Source organism: Syngnathus leptorhynchus, chromosome 10, assembly GCF_054491065.1.
Source record: "Syngnathus leptorhynchus isolate UIUO chromosome 10, UIUO_Slep, whole genome shotgun sequence".
NCBI lineage: Eukaryota > Metazoa > Chordata > Actinopteri > Syngnathiformes > Syngnathidae > Syngnathus > Syngnathus leptorhynchus.
The window spans coordinates 9,467,802-9,487,632 of NC_141204.1; positions in this window are offsets into that span (position 1 = coordinate 9,467,802).

Sequence of the window (19,831 nt, forward strand, 5' to 3'; positions counted from 1 at the left end):
TTAAATAGGACTCATTAAATATGTATTTAACTTGTGTGTTTTACGCAGGGTGTTGTGTGTCGATGTGTTTAAACAGCATTGGGTTCAACATACTGTTGGGCTAGTTCACTTTTAAAGTGATGCGCATTGAAACAGGATCAGTGGACACAAAGCTAAATGTTTTGAAAATATAATATCATGTATGATACTTTGACTTAAACCACGGGCTCATAATCAGGTAAGCACCAGACTGTCCCAAATAGTTGATTTCCACCGGTGGCCTGTAAATCACACGGTACATATTCAACCACATACTGCACGTACGGATAATCTGTTTTTAGAAGTACTAGTGTGGAGAACAATGGTGTCATTAGGCTTAGTTTACAAAGACTTAAATATTTATTTTCAACATAAAGGTATGATTGTATGACTGAAGTCTCTGTTTATACACAAGTATCATTTATTTCGATTTATTTTCAGGAACATTATATGTAAAATGACTTCGTTGTCAAAATCCTATCTGCAGAAATTGTTAAGTAAAATCAATAGAACACTTCAGCAGTGAAAAGTCTTCCCGTGGTGATAATAGCAAGAACATGCATGTGCAAGTTGCCTGAGGAGATCCTCTGGCCTCTCTATATTTTGGTTGCCATGGAGCTGCCTCATTCATCCCCTCGATTTCTCCTTTTTCAGGCGGATTGGTGTTACTATTACTCTTGCTGGTGCACATATGCCAACACACCCTCCATCCACTCTGCACATCCATGTGTGCTCTCCAGAGTGCCCCATCAGCACCAACGTGCCATCTGTAGACGCAAGACGCAGAGCCGACCCGCTGGGTTTATCTGTCATTGAGCAGGCAGAGGACAGGTGAGGTGAAAAATAACCTTCTGGATGCTTAACTCCCTCGTCAGCAAAGACAAAGGATTGGGGGGGGGGGGCAGGAGAGCTATTGTTCTTTGTGATGGTCATTGTTATTTTATCAGACTGGTGCTTGTGTGTAATAATTTTACTGAGGCGGTTTTTGTGTAGACTCCATATGTTACCTGGTAATTAGACCATCATTTCCCAATATGCATCCATCCATTTTATATTCTTACAGTGATGCAGGAGCTGGACCCTATCCAAGCTGACTTTGGATGAAAGGCAGACTACAAAGTTGGGATGTTGCCAGTCAATCACAGGGCATATATGAAGACAGACAATTATTTACCCTTCAATATTGATGTGCTATTTTTTAAACCTCATGAGTTCAAGTCTGGTTTTATGTGCCATCCTAATGTTATTAGCTTCACTATATGATATGATTATGTTTTTTTTTTACTAGCGAGGTACATATATAATGAGAAAACGTCTCTCTTAAAAAAAAAAAGTGCGGTAATGTGGGGCCGGTGCGGCTTAACCAAAAATAGTCTTGTCGTCTCCTTCCATCCGTCAGCGCCTCGGTTGACTGCCTCGCTATAAGCAATTACTGCGCCAAATGGGCCTAATGACACTCAAAGGGAGGCAGAGCACTAGCTCGGGGAGCAGCTATGCACTATTTATATATCTTTTCGAAAGACACCTGACACGGCTAGGAGAGACTATTTGAGTCTGTTTGGCAGCCAGCCTTTGGTTCAGGTTCACCCTTCTTCACCCTCACCTATTTTTTCTCAACGACAAGTTGGTTCCTTTCCACTGTTGCTCGAGTATGTGCTATGTGACAACCTTCCAAATGATTGATATCTGCATTCCTCCAATTTTCATATGTCACATAAATGAATGATGCATGGGAAATATCTCTGTGACTCTATATGCTACATTAGATAACTCATGAGGCTTTTCCATCAGCGACATGCATGCAAGTCGCACAGGAAGTACGTTTCTGCATAAACTGATTGGTTGATGAATCACGAGAAAAACTAGTATGATTTGGATTGTTCTTTTGTTTTGGTCAAATGGCATCATATAAGTATGTGCAGGTAACATTATGGGCCAATCACAACAAATTAAATGAATGTTGTACTGTGTTGCTGTAAGGGTTAGCAAGCTTGCAATTATCATAAAACCTTGGGTAAAACGACATTTTGTCTTTCAAAGGCAAAACAGATTGAAGGTTTTCCACTATGCTCAGGGGACTGTTGGTTGTGTTTGACATTTCAAGTTCACACTTTGATTCGCCTCACCAATTATATATTGCATTTCTTTCACGCTCCTCTTGTGTCATTGCTACTCATTTTCATGGCTCTGTTATTGTCCGTTCAGGGTATTTAATGAGATTTATAATTGATAGGGATGTATGCAAGAACTGATGGCAAATCAGAATGCTTCAGTTGCTTGCATTGATAACTTTGCATCAATCAATCTCCACAAATGTTGGCTTGGCCTGTTCATGTGCTTTGGTACTGCGGTTTTGGTTAGCTATAGAGAAGTACAAAACATTGGAGAATTGCCTTTTTAGCAAATTGTTTATGAATAGTTAATAAAAAGGCCAATTAAAAAAAAAAAAATACAACTGACAATCAAAAAGGAAATTTGAAAGTCATTTTGTGTCCAACATTGGTTTCTTGCATGAAGTTGTACCTCCATGAAAAAATAGAACTAATATTCATTTTTGGTTGACAAGTCTGAGAGCAACAGCTAATGTAGTGACCCTGCAACCTTTTCTCCGGCTGACCATGAGACTGATGACCTCCAGACACAGCAGCAGATGGAACAGCACAGAATGTCTCTTCTGTCAGACATAACAAGTCTTCACTTCAGAGAATGTCACGACCCGTCTCCTTTCGTTTCCTTGTGTCCAAGATGTCATGGTTTCTGTTCGCGTCGTCCCTCCCCCCTGTGTCTGCGCACAGTCACCTGTTACCTGTCGTATTTAAGTCCTGTCTACGTGTCACTCCCCTGTCGGATTGTTCTCGTCTTTTTGTCTTGTCTAGTCTCTTTGTCTCTCTGTCTCTGATTCAGTTAGTCTCTGTGTCTGCAAGTCATGTCAGTTTGCCCGTGCCTATTGGTTTGTTCTCCTCATCCTCCCTTTCAACTCCGTTTTCCCTCAATAAACCCTGGTCCAAGCTGCATTTGGTCGCCCAGCTCCATTCCCGAACGTGACAGAGAAGAGACTTTTAGCTGACCGACTTACTTTTCATCCCTCTTATTTTACAATGTATATCTTGGATCATTTTAAACACAGAAGAATGTTGCCAAAGGTATAAAGCCAATCTATTTGACTGGCATGCATGCTGTGAATGTTCATTCAATCTCCTGTTATTGGCACTCAATGGATCAGTCCTTAGGCAGGAGTTGCCCTTTGAATGATCTGTAAATATTCCAGAAGGTCAATGCGCTACTGGTGACCGTGGCAACACTCATGTATGGGGCCGTGCTCATTCGCTCCCAAGGGGAGGGAGGCATGAAGAAAGCGGTCTTTATGATTCACAGAACATCCTGCTTCTGCAGACAAGTCTGTATCTTTTTCACATGGTAAAGAACATTCTCTGTCCATGCTCGGTCCTACAAGACAATGTGCCATTTATCAGGAACTAGGGATTCATTGAGTGCTTTTAAAGTTGCTATCTTATTTTTTTCCCTCTAAGACCTTTAATTCAACTGTCAAATCCTTAAAAAGGAGAGACATACCAACGCACAAAGCCAATCTTACAAAAGATAAAAGGACAATAGAAATGACAGCTGAAATGGACCAGGAAATGTCACATCTTTCACAGACAATCTGATGATAAGTTTCTTTCTGCTCAACATGAATGTAAAAGTGGAGACGGGGGGTGTTCAGAAATAGTCCAGTTCATTTTCAATTTAATCCATCATTATTTACGATTTCAAAACATTCCAATTATCCTGAATAAACGGGACTGAGCTGCGCTTTGGCTTTGTTCCATACGGTGACCAGGAGATAATTACACAAATTGGCACTTGAATGAATGAACAATTTCTTGATTTAAATGTCCTGCATGTACACAACATGCAGGGAAAACAAATAAAACACATAATTGTGAAATACAGACTGGGCCATTCCATAGACACTCGACCTTTTGCCAAAGCATATTTGGTCTCGGCGGTTGACTTTGCATTCATATTGGCAGATTAAGCGTTGGAGCAAAAGTTACCCAGTAAAAAGTCAATCATTCACTGCTGCCACGTGCACATGTCGGATTAGTTTTACCAGCTAGGTTTCAGATGGCTTGCATTTAACTTTCAAGTACAATAAAGCTTTCTGATGTCACGTTTAGAAAGCATGTTACAGTTGAACTGACCCCAAGTGCTTTTCCAGTAAACACAGTCAATTTGTTTGGTGTCAAACTGAGTTCACATTTGCACCATAAATCAATCAATGCCGTGTAAAGTAGCGAAATATGCAGAGGTGTCAAATCCAGGTTCAGAAAGTCAAAAACACTGCCACACATCGGTGCTTCTAATCAACCGGGCAGGTAAACGAGCTCGCTCCCGGGAGTTCGTTTCCCTTATTTCGGTTGATAGAGTCACCGAGCTGTGGCTCAAGATAAACTGTGGATGAATTTCTATTTTGACATCTGTTTAAATCAGAGTGGATTCCAGATGTTCTAGCATTTTAATAGACCATGATCTAGAAATTCCGTGACAACGACAGGGACGGTTGGTTGTTGTTGTGTACCTTTGGAATGATGATTTGCCAGATTATCCTTTCTGCTTTAATTTTAGTCAATTAATCTTCTCAAATAGTTCTTATATGGTAGCTTGTATTGCTGATCATCACGTTCCTTCTGAAAAATATTAGAATTATAAACTGGAGATGGTCAAACTCTCATATTCCGTACTTGCAGTTGAAGCCACTATGAAGCGTGGCGTTGTGCAAATGTGTCAACAAAGAGGTAAGGAGTGAATGTTCGCCTCCCGCCTTTAAGAGGACACAGTTGACACCATAAATGTTCAAATAGATATCCGACTCAATGACCAGTGATATGCAGTTTTGCAAAGTGACTCACTGTCACATGACAAAGGCCAGGTAAACTGAATCCTCTGGACAGCTCTCATCTTTTGTGTTGTGACCCATCAGCAATGGGATTTGGCGTACCACTGCTACTCTGTTAGCCTTTTTGGTGTGTGCTGTCAACCACGAGATCTCAGAAGTGGTCATGTACAGTTCACATTGAGGTTTGCAGTACATGAGTGAGGATTATTGTTACATCTACGTGTGTGAATTTAAAGTACTAAAGTGGCTCTGCTTGTTGAAAGAAAGAAGTGAAAATTAGGGAGAATCATGATAAGAGGAAGATGATAGATGAGGACAAATAGTGTAATTAAAAGATAAAATGGCTGACTGTCTTATTTCTCATTATGCTCTGTCAGGTTTTTTTGGATGGTGTACAGTGCCTGATCCTCATTTCTGGGCTGGAGGCTGGTGATGTAGGAAGGCAGATGGAGGATTACAGTGGGCCTAATTGCCTGGCCTGCTCACACATCTCCATCTGTTGAAGAAGGGATCCTCGAGGCTTTCTCCTCCTCAGCAGCTCACTTTCATGGCGCCATTGTGTGCAAGTGACTGATGTGTCATCTCTGACCTTTTGACCTTCACTTCACATACTCCAGCATGTATGGAACAGGACAATGCCATTTTGAGACATTGTTAAAGACACTAAAAGAGGACTGTTGAGGATATCTCATCATTGTACACCTCTTGTGTTTATTGATGGCTTGGTGGCATCTAGCTTTGCTGCGTCTACAACTGTCAGCATGCATCACTGTTAATTCGCTGCTGCTGAAAGTAGCCTCTTCCTGTAGCGTCTTCAACTGCATTTATGCTGTTTTAAAAATCAACATCTTCCTTGATCTACTTCTGAGAGGTGCAGAAGGCACTCGTTTGGGTTTGGAAAACAATTATCATCACTTAGCATCAAGAAACATCAAAACTAGTCAGGAGAAAGATAGTGAAGGTGTTTCATGAAAAAACAAACACAAATATCATCCTGTCAGCATTTTGAAGACTTTAAAAATCAATAGTACCTGCTGTGCAGCAGCCTTCAGCTTATACAAAACAACAACAGAAACACATTCTCAATGGCTTTCAATTACATTTATGTTCCTAGTGAATTGATGAATCGCTTCTTTCTTGGTTCATCACTGTTAAGGCATATTTCAATTTCATTTTAATTTGTTTTTAAATGATATAAGCTTGTCATTAATATCATTCAATACCGCTGTCCTCAGGTTAATGGCTTGATAGATGGATAGATAGATGGATAATTTCCTTTGTGCATGTCTGCATAACTTCCTGTTCTCTATCTGTGGGTGGACAAGTTGACCATATTGTGAGATATGACCTCACTTTTATTGTTTCTAGGAAAAGAGTCATAAAATCTAAAGTCTTTGTGAAAACATATGGCGCTCTCATTTAGCTGGTGCTACCTCCTGCTCTTGCTCCGTATGGCAAGCTGCCTCAAGGCAAACACTAACGTCACTATTGTCCACTGAAATAGCCTCAGGCTTCTGATTTAAAGGTGATTAGTGGTGCCCAAGAAAATAAAAGACTGTATGGTGTTCTACCCTGTGGACATACACGCTACACTGGGGGGAAAACAGCCTCAAGGACAGTTTTAGAGCCATCGTTTATTTGAAAAGACATTCAAATGTTTTGAAATGAAAAGCAACCTATCACTGGCCTATTACCAGCACTTGACACAATTGTCTGCTGAGGCAGTATGATCATGAATGGTGTACCTCAATGAAGGTCAAATCATTCAATGGCATTGAAGTGCAGAACAACAGACCGTAATACCAACAAATTCCACGGGTTGCTTGAAGACCCGCTGACTGACCTACATACTCGATACAGACCAGTGATTGAACGGTTAATAACGTTTCACGTGACAGTTTCACAACCTAAATTTTCACTTCCTTATAACATCTGCACTGATTGCTTGTCAAGTTCATGTGTTATTGATGGGATGGATCCATGTGTCCCATTGGTTGGTTTTAAGTGGGTCATTACGTCTTTAGCCAAGGCTACATGCTTTCCGAGCATTTCCTTCCTACATACGATACTATGTCGACTGTACTGACCATCATGCAATCACATTTAACGAGGAATTCCATTTGAAGAAGCGGCTTTGGTAGTCTATGTTGTTGAGTGTCCAAAACAAACATTTTCAAGAAATCTTGCTTCACGTTTACAAGTGTCATTCTAGCAGCACTCGGCTGCAAACCAACCCAGCAGAAGCTGAAGGTCACAGCTAGATGAAGCCATCACATCTTTCACAAATAGCAGATGAGATTCAAAGGCTATTAAGTTGACACCCGCCATAAGCACATGCAGAGAGATTTTTGGAAGGCAGGTGGAGCCGTTGACAAAATATTCATTAAAATAAAAAAAACGAGTTTTTAAATTCTGAAGTGAGAACTTAGAGCTCACCCGCTGGGACAATATAAAAAAAAACATAAAATGAATCAAAGGGTTTGATGAATGAATGAGCTACATCACTTTAGACCAGCTGTTCACCCTTCTCTGGTGTGAGCCCATTGCACTATACGATAATGATAAATATTGTGAATAATTCTGCACCAGAAAATGTCAGAGATTCCAGAATGTCTGATGTTGCAGGTCAGAGGAGACCTGCCTGCTGCAGTGGTTTGGCCTGACAGTCAGCATAAGATCTAAGTGAAGCAGGAGGGAGAGGAGGGAGGTTGACAGGTGCTTGTGTGCACTGCGGATTCGCAAGGGACAAAATATTCAGAAGCACAAAAAGCAATGTCAAAACACAGATTGATAACAGAGCTTTTTAAAATATTGACAAAGAAAAAAAAAGATGATACAATATGTCATTTAAGCCGGAGATTCGGAAATTCAGATTTTTCCAAATATGCCTCCTCTAAATTGTTGTTTACAATTAAAATTTCAAGCGATATAAAATATAGATTTTCCATTGGCTGCACTTTGATGCTGCAATCTGACGGTGCCTGGGAATTTAAACAGTCAGTGAAAAGAACTGGGTTCGAATCCTGGGCAGCACCATCGTCGCAACTGAGATGACAACCAGTCAAATGCCCGGATACACAGCATGATTAAGAAACTATCATGTTCCAATTTTGTCTGTTTTCTACATTCTGAGAAGGATTCGTTTTTATCGAGATGACAGTGAGATGATTTGAGCATCTGCCGGTCTGCTTCAGACGTCAGTGGCAAAACTCATTGACCATGTGTCTTTCCAAGTGTTTGTAATCAGAACTTTTCCATATCTGCCTTTCGTCTGATCTCTCCGACACAGATGTTGGTCTCTTGAGCACAAAGCGCTCTCTCGCTCATATTCTATTCATTTCTCTTCCAATTGCTCGGCGCTCGACTGCACCTGCGCCACCACGCGCTATCCTTTTTCCTACCTGGGGGGAAGGTGAGCGAAGAGGTTGCTGATTTATATTCATTTGCAGATGATCTCTGTGGAGTGAAGGAGGCGGACAGACAGATACACAGCGTTCCCTCCGAGAGTTAGAGAAGCGCCTTCGCCACAGCAGACACAGGACGCATTCAATCAATTTGATTCTCCCCAAAGCCTTCTCCAATCAACTCGTGACCTGGAACAGAAATTAATCACCACACCGTCGCTAATAATTGATGGCACCAAGCAGAGCGTGGACATTTCAAAGGCCGGCACATGTGGAGAGCTGAACAAGTGTGAACCTCCCGCACAGCCTTCCCAGCATTTGAGTTTCTATTCTAAAGATAACGCTTGTGCTTCAACATTCGTATTAGTTCTTTTGATTGATTACTTTGGTTCAAGATGTTTTCACTCACATCTGCCAGTACAAAAGGTTGAAGTTCAAGCAGTCACATCTGCTTTTCAACCATGATAGATGTATTCAAACTTCTGTTTCGTCCCACATTGTCGTCTCATTAAATGCAACTGGTGGGAGAGAACCATCTGATGTCTTAATCAGACATTAAAATGTGTTGACAAATTTTGGTGGAATTGTTTCATATTACGTGCTTGAAAATAACCATTCACACTGACACCTAAAGGCAATTTGGAGTGTTCAATCGGCCTACCACGCATGTTTTGGGAATGTGAGAGGAAATGGGAGTACCCGAAGGAAATCCACGCAGGCACGGGGAGAACATGCAAACTCCAGGCTAGAATCATATGGGCATATTTCTTCTAGAAATTTACTTTAAATTAGTAGTGCAGTGACAAGAATTTCTAAAACACAAAATTTTGGACATCATTGCGACATTTATGAGAACAGAGACTCCTTTAGTCTTCATTTGCTTCATAACCCAACAAATCTAAAACCTGTTTGTCTCTACCAATTAAAACAACGTGCAACCGTCTCACTGTCAATACTTTACATACCAGATTTTTCCAAACATCTTCATCTTGGAAGCAAGACAAGACTGGTCTGTCTGCTTACAGTGCAGAGCAGCCATTTCCAAATACCTCAAAGAGGGTGTGAAAGCAGCAGATATTTTCTCACTCAGGACAAGTTAAACTGTTTCCAGCTCAACAGCAGAAGTGGCCATCACATATGTTATTGCCACTCCGTGTGTGGTTTTACTAAAGAGCATGGTAATTGTGCTCGGCAACAGCTTGAAGGGTAATTGTGCGTGGTGCGCGAGGTGTCTCCAGAAACCCCTGCAGGCACAGAAGAGGATTTAAAAGGGTTGGATGGGGCAGGGGGCATGACAGATCACAGCTTTGCATCACATACCCTCTTCATCACCAGCAGCCCCCCCGCTGGCATCAGACAATCTGTCAATCTATATCCTGACATCTGCTGGTGCCTTTCCACAAGAGTAGATAAAGTGATGGTCCCACGCAACATCGCTTTTCTGGACAATGATGTCATCGGTGGAGTCAAATGAAGTATGTAGAGAAACAGAGTTAAATATCATCTGAGACGAGATTAATTCCTTTCTCATTTGGGGCTCGACCATACTTCGATAAGGTGTTAATGAGCCTTTTCAGGACCACCGTGCGGTTCTTCTGTTAGGAACTGTAAAATATTTGAATTCTAGCAAGTGGTTCAAGTTTATTTATGTGGGCGGACAAGTATCATTTTGATGCACGCATTCGTGTAATAACTCTATGCTCACCCTCAGAGATAATACTGGCAACTGCAGGAAACTCTCAACATTTTTTATGATTAGAAGAGAACTTCTCACTGAGGGAGGCCATTTATTATCAGAATTGAATCTTTTCTTTCTCTAATAGAGATGAAGTACACAGCTGGCAGAGAGACAAACCGCACCCACACAGCGTCAAATCTACAAGGACTGATTGTTATGAGACGGTTGCATTGATATCCCTCAATGGAATACTCTCCAGGTTTTGAGGAATGGATTGTACGTTTTATGATATGTGTGAAATATGTCGTCCAGCTTGGGACTGATGATTGATGAGGTTCTTTGCGAGAATGCTGACCCTTTGTAACTGTGACGTGTACTAATGGAATACCTGAGAACAACAAATTACAGGAACCACTAAATGTGCAACTCAAATTTAGGATTCAAGATGAGTATTTTTAGGGCAATGATTCATCGTCACTCTCCTAGGTCGGGTCATGGGGGCAACATCTCAAGTAGGGAAGCCCAGATCATCCTGAAGCATCCCAAGGTGCTCCCAAGCCAGCCGGGAGACATCGTCCCTTTTCCATTGTCCTGGGGTGTCCTTGGGGCCTCCTTCAATCAGGGAGGTGTCAGGTTGACATCCCGGTAAGACATGTATGGAGTTCCCAACAGTCACGGAACACAAATTCCCTCAAATAGGATTTTACCGGTTTTGTAACAAATGTTGTTTAACAAATCAACAGAGCAGCACAGTCAAAAAGGTGACAAGGAAGGTGGCAAAGATGCCATTTGTTCCAACCACTGACCCAGACGGAGTTTTAAACAAGCCCCTAAGAAAATGGATGTGTGCTTTGACTGCCTGCAAACAACCCTCTCCAGACTGTCACATACAATCCACGTTCAAAGGGTGGGAAAGTACTTGTTTGGGGCGGACAAAAAAAAAAAAACTGAGCGTAAAACAACAAAGATGCAGTGTGCACCACCTTTAACCTTTTGACTGTGAGAAAAAGCCAACAGGTCTGTCGTGCTAATGAAAACAAGTAACACGTTAACTGCCGGGTATTTTGAGCGTTTTTTTGGGGCGCAGATTCTAGCACAAAAATCTAATATAGAGGATATATAATACGAGTAAAGATGCTAGATTATTTATTTATTTATTTATTTAAAAGGTTTCATAAATCAGAAAGCCGCTACTTAACTAATCACGAGTCATCCCCTGAGAATTGAACTCTGCTGGTTATTTTGGTACAGCAAGACTGTGAAAACATTTAAACTAGCTTCAGGGCCCCTGTCTTAAAATGGCCCTAAATCCTCCATGAAGGGTGGTTTCGTTCTCAAATGTTCTGTTTTCATATGGCTGCCAGCAGAGTCTGTTTTTTTTTGAGCCAGTGTAGTTCCTAAGATCAGTAAATCTGCCTCTAGGGTACAGACTTGACCCAGAAATGGCTTCAGGCGAGGAACCATATTTGGTAACTGGGTGAGTGTTCAAAACAGACCACACATGCATCGTAACAGTCAAACAGTAAATAATTTTCCCAGACAATTAGCACAGTACTGTCAAAGATCAGATGGAGCAGGGCGACCAAATGCAGCTTGAACCAGGGATTATTGAGCAAACTCAAAAGGCAAACTGACACAATTTAACAAAACAATAACTGGACTGACTGGGACGTGAGACAAAAGACTACAGACGTGACGACATCAAGACGTGACGACGTCAAGACGTGACGACAACAATGTTCCGAAAGGGAGAAAGGGGCAGACAGGACTTAAATACAAAACAGGTAACAAGAGGCAGGTGAGAATAACCAAACTAATCATGGGCACACAGGAGGGGAGGGGCGAGCACACTGACAGAATTAATGACAACCTACACATAATGGACTGACCGGGCGCGAGTCTAACAAGTACAATACAGAATACAATAAAATGTACTGCCATTAAATGATGTATGATGTTTGCTGTATCCATCAAACTGTCCGTACTGAAAATGCACACATTGGCTTCGACACATCCCCGGTAAAACCGAAGACTGCTCCTTCGTGGCCTTTGAGCAGTTGCTCACCTTACCTGACTGACCTAAATGAGAAGTGACGCTCAGGTAAGTGGACCTGCCGGCCTCCTCTGCCATTTGTTTTGTCAAACTAAAACAAACTGACAAAGGGCAAAAAGAGAATGATGAGTAATGACTGATGTTTATTTTTGATCTTGTGCTTCAGTGATCCTGCCAGTCTTTGTAATCCGTACAAGATTGAACTTGATTTAATTAACAATTTTAAAGGGTAATACATCATTTTTTGGAATGCAAGTTTGGACCACATGAGAAGAAGCGCATTTCAAAAGAGATTTCCACAAATGCATTCTCAGTCTTCAAATGATCACACTGAAATATGGTACCCAAGTGGCTAGACATATTTGTATATCATTCCTACATTACATTTGTTTGTTTTCCACATTAGCTGCACTTGCAATTCATGGGACTCCCCACTGCTCACAGTAGCAGTCTAGTAAATGTTGTAAACAGCAGCAGCAATGCAATACTCTATTTACCGTATTTTCCAGACTATAAGGCGCACCCCAAATCCAAAAATTTTCTCAAAAGCCGACAGTGGGCCTTATAGTCCGGTGCGCCTTATATATGGACCAAAGTCCTAAATTCAAACTGGCCCGAAGCATTGTGTCATGAAATCAATCATAAGTGGCCCGCTGAAGACTATGAATCATGAATAAAAGACTATAGATCATTATTTTGTGATTATAAAGTAATTTGTTGCATCTGAAGTTGAAATAAAAAAGATAAAATGGAGAATGATTTGGATTAAAACTCTGACATGATGCATTAATGGCGCGCCTTATAGTCCGGTGCGCCTTATATAAGGACAACGTTTTAAAATGGGCCATTCATTTAAGGTGCGCCTTATAGTCCGATGCGCTTTATAGTCCATAAAATACGGTAGTATGGTGAACTCTTTTAATATGTCCTCCATGTTTGCAACGTTTAAAAAGTGTTGTCCCCATTACCCTTGAGTGTAAAATGCTGCCATGTGGAATTCTTGTGTGGCAATACTTTGAGTGTGTGTTTTTTTTTTCCAGTTCATTACACAATCCCAATCCAATTTTACCTGTCTCTTTCACCAGTAGTTTGGCTGCTTCAAGAGGACGCAAAACCTGAGGTGATTGTGTTTGTGCAGACATTAGCTGATTTCCTTCTGTCGCTGACAAAGTGAGAAGCCAGGAGAGAAAAGCCAGGGAAACATTGCAAAGTCACCCTCTCCAAAGTGGGTTGCAATTTGAATGCTTCCTTCGATGCAGCCTTGTCCTTGAGCTGACGTCCACTCCCTCCCTTCCTCCCTTCACCACGCGCTCGCTCACAGTCAGGCTCTTTGTAGGTTTTGGCTGTAAATGAGAGCTTCCTCTGATGCCGTATCACAACATGACACTGGTGAACACCGACTGTTCTTTTCAACTGTCTACACAAATTACTCCTTTTCTTCCCGCTTCATTTTACTCTCTTCGTACGCTGCTCGGGACTGGATTTGACTGGCCCACTGCCTGCAACTTTTGCTGTCATTAAATCCTCTCTACAATTGCCTTATTGTCCTTGTGGAAAAGTGGGAATAAACTGTATTTATGAAAAAAAGTGGCTGGGGCTTGTGCTCATAGTGGTTACTACTAAGTGTGATTGGTTGTTGATGCATAACTTACTGTTTGTGGTCTATGAATGGCAACCAGTCTTAGTTTTAAAAGGCAATAAAATGCAATGAAAACAATAATAGGCAAATAAAAGACAAAACTCAAAGTGTGGGCTCTAAATTTAGTTCCTCGCACAATAATCAACCTGGATGTGAACGTGTGAATATTGATGACATTTTCTGCTAGCCTACCAGGTGTCGGGTCTGTTGTAGAAGCAGATGGTTGCTTATTAGATCTTGTCGAGTAGAGTAGTACCTATAGTGTGTAGCACAGGAGGAGCAGTGTGACAATTTGTTTACATCTAACACACTTTGGCATAATGATGCATCAGTGCTGCCTTTGTGAGGCTTCAATGATGCCTGGAGTGAGTTCAGAGATGAAACACTGCCAACACTTGCATCTAATAATAAAATAACTTCTTGGGGGTCCCTTAAAAATGTCTTAAAAAGAAATTAATAAGAAAGTTTTGTTAAATGTTAATTAGATTCTTGGAATCATTTCAGGCGACAGATTTTTTATTCCAGAATGTTCAATGTTTTCCATACCTTGGATCAGACCGAAGAAGAAAAAATACTACTAGGGGGGGGGGGGGGGGGGGAGACAGAAATGTATTTATGTCGGAGAAGGTTGGGTAAAGCCATGTTACAATGTTTACGTTCTGGTTGCAAGTGCTGCACAATGCGTTGAGGAGAATGACAGCTGAGGGCAAACAAAGCATGACACACACACACACACACACACAGACACACACACACACACACACACACACACACACACATGCACACACACGCAGACGCACACACACGCATACAACACACATTTTTGCAGCTGTCAGCTAAGGTGTAGCATCTCAACACTGTGGATGGAAGACATCAAGTGACTAGTCAGAAAATAAACTTTGGGGAAATGTCACAACAGTCTGTTTGCACAGTAGGATTCCCCTGAACAGGTAAAAAGTAAAGTCGCACCAAAACTTGGAACTTTTCCTCGTATAGATTTTATGCAGATGGTTTTAGATTTTCAATTTCATACAATTTTTGTTTTGATTTTGTCAATGTTAAAAAATGAAGTCCCTGTATTTGCAGATTTCTTTTTCATAATTATGTTTTTAAAGTATGTAAATGTTATATCTGGTTGATATAAAATTGAATTAAAGTTATATGTTAATGCTTTGTTTTACATGAACTTCATACTGCATTTTGTTTTTGGAAAAATACATTTAGAGTTATATTTAGTCAATGGCACCAATTTTGTTATGATTGTTGAAACTGACAGCGACTGTCGAGGCTCACCTGTTTACTGGGTTAGGTCGTGATGTCAAGCTGAGCCCTTGGGGACTGTGATGTCATTTTCAGTCGTGGCAGTACAAGGCAAAATGAGATGGCTAAAAACAGCTGGAATTTTCTGCTTTACTCATATTCCACAAGTGCACTATTAATCAAAATATCATGTTTAAAATAGTGGGGGTGCGTACAATGTAAAGCCATTTTTTGACTTGACTTTCTTAAAAGGGAAATTGGAAGATTTTTTCTTTTAAATACTCAGAAACTGCTTTTTTCTAACCCTTAATCAAATTTTTTTTTTATATAGCCTTCGTGTGGCACAGCACATCAACATTCAAGATACTTTTGAAAACATTATAATTTAATGCCATACTCAACAATATTTTAGTCCTGCACTTTGGGTATGGTGTAAATTTAGTTAGCAAAATCGAGCTGATCTGAGACCAGTCTGCCATGTTGTATATCCTCCTCCCGTTGATGCGGGCGTTTTATAATGCAGCAATGCATTGTGGGTGGTGTGATAGAAATATGACCTCGCTCCTCGCAGATGCTTTTGTGGTTTGAGCCTCTCCAGCTGCATGAGCCGCCACTGCCCTGAAGCTCCCCAGGGGTGCTCGGTATTGTCGCATGGTATGGAGACGGAGGATGTTGATTAGACACTGGGAGCGGAAGGAAGGTCACAATTACACTCGCCTCAAGGCGGAGAAGAGGAAAGGGGAAGAAACATTTTTTTTTTTTTCTTGCCTTCAACAAAAGTCAACTATGATGAGAAAGATGTACAACCTCAGTTGTGAAAGCGCTGACTTGCTTGATTGCAAGTCTTTATAATTACACACATCATTTAGACATAAGCGTATGATGTCACTTGGGAGAATGACAGGAAGGTGTCATGTGGTGAGAGCAGCATTGTTTGACTGAGAATGAATGTTTTCATCATGTGATAATAGCTGTTTAAATTCCCTTCTTCTGTTCTACAATATTGATTGCATTGGAAATTGATTCAAGATAATGCCTGAGGTTAAAGGTCAGTTGTACATGGATTTAATTACTATGTAAATGCGTAACATGAGCTAAAAAAAAAATTCCAGCTCAGTGTCTGGTTGCTGCATACGCACGAACGATCAATTTGTGTGATTTAATAACCCACTGCTGTGTGTGAAAAAAAAAAGCTTTTTAGTTGTTATTTCAAGGGCAAAATCAGGTGAGTATTTAGTATAAGTGTTCCTTCATTCCACTTGAGTGTAATTTTCATTTTTTTCTTTCCAAATTGTGAAGTGAGCTGTCACTCACTCAACTGAAAAAAGCTGAACTTTAATTTGTACTCATTGAAGCGGTTAATGAGCTATTCAGGGGAATCATTTTATAGCTGAACATTTAAAGTTGAATGCTCAAGAAGGAGAACATTTGACTGTTTAACTGCAAGTTACATTTAGTCAACATGTTCAAAAATGATAGCTATTTGGTTTTTATACCTAATAAAATATGCCCACTTCTTACTACTACATATTTCTAAGAGGGCCCTTTCATTCTAGTCAATATTTTGATGTTTGGCGTGACAAATAAAACAATTAACAAATAAAACCCAAAAATGATTATCAAGATTATTATCTTCAAATGAATAATTTCACAGCGATTCTCTGGTAACCAGTCCAGGTTGTAAGCCACCTTTTTCCCCAAAGTCAATGAGGATAACTTTCAGCTCACCCACGACACTCATGAACATAGTAGTGGATGGATAAGTTTGATGACTTTTCTTGATGCAAAATTGATATTTATTTAATATGCTAAGTTTTTTTTTCATAGTCAATTAGCACTCACAGCTGTTTGTCCAATTAGTCAGTGCTGTAAATCTGCATCATCAACGCTAATGTCATCCGGGTAGCGCTTCAGCGCAAGTTACCACATTGCTGATTGACATTGTCGGAGCAGTGTTGCATAAAAAAAACCACTTTCTTTACAGATAATACTTTTTTCAAGGAAGACCATCTAATAAGATTTCTATTTCTATTAAATTCTATTTGAAAGAATTGGTTTCGCAAGCCTTGGTTTTACACAAAGTCTTCCGACCAAGACTGAAGAGAACTGATCAGAATTTAGCTGTCAGAAGAGCCAGCATGCCAGATGTTAAAATAGATGTTGGCCATTGCTGAGCCACAAGCTTGAGGTTATCAGTGCTGACACATGGCTGCTCCCATCTGCCAAGTCTGTTGCTCTTCTGGCCTGAATCACTGATATAGTTTTTCTTGCCCATCCATTTATTCCAGCTTACTAAATCCAAATCATACACTGTGCAAATCATTGAAGAGACAAGTTCAGAACATTAACTACGTCATCGTATTCACCCTGCTGTCACGTTAATGCATACTCCTTTCACATCTGGACCTCATTGGCTATTGTATGTTGCAAATGTATTCACATACAGAATGGATCAAAATAGTAATGGCCCTGCAAAATGGTGGAGCTAATGGTATGGTGTTTCTCCAGATATACATTTTAAGTATGAATGTGTGTGTGTTTGTGTGGATGGCTGTCTGGATGGATACTTTTGAAATGTGGAGAAGAGAAGAGCTGGAAGAGAATCCGAATCTGCGTCGAGCACTTCTGGTCATGATAATGGAGACTTATTAAGCAACATTAATCGTCAAGATTCATTGTGTGGAGGGAACTTAAAGTAAATTCAATTAAGTCGGGAAGGAAAAGACACAGGGGAGGCGTGAGAACTTAAATCTTGGAATAAAAAGTGTTTAAAAATTTGAATTTAGATTAAATCCATCCATCAACTTTATTCAGCAATTATCTTCATTAGGGTTGCGGGTGAGTTGGAGCCTACTAAGACGCGCACTTCGAACTGGTTTCCAGCCAATCCGCAAGGCATATACAGTCAAACAATCATTCGCACTCACATTAGACAATTCAGCATTTTAATGATTGTAATATGGATGTGGGAGGAAAATGTAGTAAAACACCAGATGAAGCCACCATAGGTTGGCCAGAGCTGAGATTCCAAACCCAAACCTCAGTCCTGTTAGGCAGATGTACAAAGCACTACTCGGTGGTGATAAATCAACAGTCCGAACGGGACTATGACACTCCACTAATGGCATGCCGCGGTGGCTTTGATGGAGCTCCGTAGGATTTTGTGCAGAAGCCTGATAAGGGTGAAAAATCAATGAAGTAATAACCAATCTGTTCATGTGCACTTCCCACGATACAATTTGATGGGAAAGAACCCGTAAAAATGACATAGTATTTTTCAGTATCACTTGATTTGCATCTGACCTTGGGTTCCTACGTGTTGGATCAATCGCAGCTCAGGTTTAAGCTTTTATAGCTGATGATGGCTAAGTGGGTCTTGTTTGTTATTCACGACGATACATCCCGACTCTCACACCTTGCATTCACCCCGTGGACATCGATATTCCCATGACCCAGCCAATCAGCGCGCAGGCCGGGGACCAGACTACTGCATAATCAATATGTTGGGTAAAAAAAAAATGTGGAGAGTTTGAAGACCTCTTCAGCAGAGCCCACCCCTTTTCTCAAGAGGACGAAGAGGCCAATTGAGAATCGATTTCATTGCCAGTCGCTTGAAGGCTGGAGAGGACAACAAACAAGGACATCCATGCTCACCAAGATAATTCCGCACCGTTGTATCTATTTGTTCCTGTCTCTCGAACTCATTTACACTTTCACCGCAAGAGACAAGCGTGACCTTTGAAAATGTTTTTCCCCTCCCCTTTCATTCCTTTTGATGTGTTTGAGGGCAGGTGGGCCAGCAGGGTGGCTGTCACTTATAAGGTGTTGCCCTTCTCCGGCCTCATAATTAAGGTGCTCACCTATGACTTGATTGACATGTATAGGGACAACCTGCTGGGAACTGAGAAGCGGATGGAGTGATGGATGAGCTTCTTCCTCTTCCTTTCTGTTCTATATGGTTATCTATCTGTGAGGGGAGGGATGAGGTCTGGCTGGAGGGAGTTTCAAAGTGGAGAGATGACAGATAAGCAGTCCTGCTGAGAGAGACTTAATCCTGCTGTTGAGGCTCCCAGGCACACAACACTTGAGAGTTCTGTCCTGGCCATAGACAAGAGGGTTATGATTCAGCCTGTTTGTATGTTTGTTGGCAGTAAGACTTAAAGACTATGCAGCCAATCCTTGCTAAAGCCATAGAAGTCCGGACCCTGGTGGTTTCGAGTGTAAGCACCATTCAGGGGCGGAGCTACATGGTGGCTACGGGTGTCTCTCTGTCCCCCACCTCCCTCAATTGAAGGACAATTTTAAAACCTCTATTTCACATCAGTGCAGTATTGAATAATATTTCAAGAGCAAATTTACAATGAACTTGAATACATACTCTTGGAGAATCTTTCATCAGTGATGAACATCAAATTCTTACAATCGATTATCATGGCTTGTATATATTACCATCATACATGTCATGGATTCATGAAATAAAATACACACATATTTTCAATGTTACTCAACACATAATACATGCAGCCCAGTGCCTGATGTATAAGTAGACTATGCGAAATAAAGTAAATGAAAGCAAAGCAACGGATAATAAAATGGCATTATCTAGTAAATTAAGCCCAGCAAAATGTTGCTTTTTAATTGCTTGCTGCTGTGGGAGCTAGGACTCACATTCACATACACACAGACAGAGTGAACAGCATTGAGCCAAAGATAAAGAAAGAATTAGCTAACTCCAAACTACATTTTCCAATGGTTGTACAATTGCATAAAGTGGAATGAATGAAATTTGTTCCAAAAGAAATGTCACAATTAGGATTCAAGCCAGATGAACATAGTGAGCAGAACCATAAATACCACTGAGTCAGTATTTCCTATTTAT